The sequence below is a fragment of the Pseudonaja textilis genome, chromosome 1 (genome assembly GCF_049901715.1).
Source record: "Pseudonaja textilis isolate UNSWEBS1 chromosome 1, rPseTex1.2, whole genome shotgun sequence".
NCBI lineage: Eukaryota > Metazoa > Chordata > Lepidosauria > Squamata > Elapidae > Pseudonaja > Pseudonaja textilis.
Window position 1 is genome coordinate 156,187,662 of NC_141990.1, and position 3,509 is coordinate 156,191,170.

Here is a 3,509-nt window from a genome sequence, read left to right on the forward strand (position 1 = left end):
TGGTTCTGATCTGGTTCAATAGCTTGTGATCCAGTGTAAGAAGGATGGATGTTGAGGAACAAAGAGTGAAAGAGTGCGGAAGTATTCACCCAGAATTGAAGGTTGGGCTCCTGGGGAGAAGGAGCATCTTTGGGACTGAAACTCATGTACTGTAGATGCAATAAGAAGCATCAGTTGGGTCTAGGAAGGGTCACCAATCCGAAACGTTAAAGGCTACATGATTCTGCAGCCCTCAGTAGGAGGAGGGGGAAAATATCCTTAGTACTCAGCTGTCTGGCTTCACTGATCAGCTTTTAATCTTTGTTTTCCATTTCCTCTCCATGTTCTCTAGGGTTTAGAGGAAGAGGGGTGGTTGGCCTGAGTCAGGCTGGAAGGCAAGGTAGCGTCCTGTCAATGGAAAAGCAGATCATCCACAAGTTTTGTTGTTTCCAGTAAACTACAACATGATCAGGAGCAAATTGGTTCAGTTCTGCAAAGCAGAATACATTGAGACGTCAAACAGGTTCAATCAAAGCAGATTCCAAAGTGATGCAAAAACAGAGGTGTGTTAGTACTGTTATACAGCCTTCAATAAAAATTAGTAATTGGATACAGATTCTCCAAATGTTCTTGCTTGCAAAGTATGAGTGCACTCTGCTGATTTGTGTCAAAAGGACTCACAAGTGCACATAGGCAGTATAAACAACTGCCAGCCACCACTCTGCTTTTTTTTTAAACTCTACCTCTTCTGGGAAGGCAACAACTAAAACTGTTTTTGTATTCATTGAAAAACAATATGCTAGAATTATGTTATTAGCAGGAAGAGATAAAGACTCACTCGGGGGAGTAGATGTGTAAAATTTCAGAGAACCACACATATAGTATGTCAGCATAGTCAACAACATAAATGAAAGACTTGTTCCATGTTACACCCAATACAAAGAACACAGTGAGAGTAGCAGTGAAATATAAAATTGAAGTAGCTTGATCTGGTTGCATGCTGGCTACAGAGGGGGCATAGCCACAAAATGTTGCAGCATCAAGCTAACCTTGACAAGCTAAGCAGACGCAGACCTGGATAGTTCCCAGATGGATTACAGACAAGATTGGAAAGTTTAAAAAGCCTCTTGGAAAGGGGCAATAGCAAACTACAAACATTAGCATGCCAATAGCAAACATTAGCATGCCATCAGGAGTCCTATTCAATTCAACAGAGTATTTTGTTGAAGTCATTAATTAAATTTAAATGCCACTCTATTCCGGGATCTCAGTGGCTTACAAGAGGCTCTTAACCAAATGCCAATAAACAAATAATCAGTTGATCAGTGGGCCAAAGCTTCAGTTGTCCCCAAATATTTTTCTGGAGAAACAAATCTTTAGGGTTGTTCTCAAATGGAAGAGGGAAAATGTCTCTCAGAGGTCCAAGGGTAGATTTTTCTAAAGGAGAGGGCCATTATTGATAGTATTTGGGCCCAAGTCAAAAATTATGGGATGACTCCCTCCACCCCAGTTTCCTTTTTCCTCATTCTCACACATAGAACAGAGGAAAGAAAAAAGCCTCCATCCCTCTCCCTCTCCCTCCTATTTAAGTGATTGGAGAAACTTTTCCCATTCACTGAAGTGCAGTGCAAAACAACTTTTCCCTGTGGACGAAAAGCTGGGGAAGGTAAGTGTTTATATGTCTGCGGAGATTCTCAGTCATCCAGATCATTGTTGTCCCAAAGGTGCTTTTTCTAAAGGCAACTGGATTTTGTTTTTCCTGGAAGAAATTTTGCTTCTCATCCAAGAAGCTTCTTCAGTTCTGAAAAAGCTTATTGGATGAGCAGTGAAACGTCTTGAAGAAAAAACAAAGTCCAGTTGCCTTTAGAAAAAGCATCTTCAGGGTAAGTGTTTATAGGAGGAGAGCTGTCTGTTAGTCAATAGAAGCAAAAAAAAAAAAAAACTGGGGAGGGGGCGGTCTGGTAGCACCTTTTCTGCCTAACAAATGTTATTAAGCTTTTGTGAGCTGCATCTAATGAGGTAAGCTGCAACTAATCATGTCCTTCATCAGCGCAGCAATGTTGACAGACTCTACTTACCAAGGAAAATAGGTGAGTATGGAATCTTGCAAGTACACCAGACAGTTGAGGAAGTAAAAAGAACATTGGATGGATATCAAAGGACAGTGAAGAAAATGTCTTCTGATTTTCTGGTCTTCCCATCCAAGGGCTTTTACTGTAGTTCTGCTTGAGTCCATTCTACTTTTCAAGCTGTGTATCTAATGACTGGAATTGCCCAAGTGTTCATTGCCTTGGTGGTACTTTATTTATTTTATTTTATTTATATATTTTGTCAAGCAATTATAAGGTAACAGGTATAAGTATATACATAGTTATGAATACATGAAATGGGTACATATAAGAAAAATAAAAAGAAACAATAGGACAGGGACAGTAAGCACGTTGGTGCGCTTATGCATGCCCCCTACAGATATTATTTCCATAAAACATCTTGATTTCTTCAGTTTTCACTATTTTTCCCCTTGGAAAAATATGGTGATGGTAAAAGTAGAGGAATCAGTACAATGACAAACAGGAGTAGTGTGATCGTGAGTCTCCTGGAAAGAGTCTTCTCTTGTTATTAACCTCTGGCCAGTAATCGTGTCTTCAATTTTGCCATTGATTTTTGCATGTTCTGATGTTTCTACTGACTCCAGTTATTTCTGGGCACTTGATAATCCAATCATGTGGCAGGGAGTTGAACACCATCTTAATCAATCCAAGCTGCATTCAAGTTAGTCTTCCTTCTCTTCAGTGGTGGAATTCAAAAGTTTTTACTACCAGTTCTGTGGGCGTGGCTTATTTTGTGGGCATGGCTTGGGGGGTCATGTGACTAGGTGGGTGTGGCTTATTTGGTGGGTGTGGCTTGACAGTCATGTGACTGGCTGGGCATGGCCGGGCGGTCATGTGACTGGCTGGGCATGGCCAAATTGACGTCACTGACTTCTTTGCCCTAATGACCTACAAACAGAAGATATACAAAAAGGTAGTTTATTATTTCATGCACTTACTACTTAAATAAGGATAAAATAAGTACACAAGACAATGAAGGAGGTACACAGAAGTACTTACATAAGAACAATAAAAGTGCTGTGTGTCTTCAATGTCACCGACTTCTTTGCCTTAATGAATGACCTGCAAAAAGAAGATATTTTGTTAAGTTTTTAATTTCATGCACTTACTACTGAAATAAGAATAAATCAAGTTCACACATTTGGGAACAATTATTCCCAGATTTGTAGAAATAGAACAACAGATGTTTCAAGTTGGGAAAAGCTGTAATTGTTCCAGTTGGAATGAACATCTTGCCAAGGTTTAAGTTTTGGTTCCAAAGGATCCCAATGACAATTGGAAAAAAAAAAAACATTATGCCACTGGCAGAAATGAGCAACACATTTTATACAGTCCAAAAAAGACCCAGGAGAAAGCTCAAAAATGTGTAACACTTGAAATAATGAGGTTGACAGCCAGCCAGCTATGTTACCAGGCTAG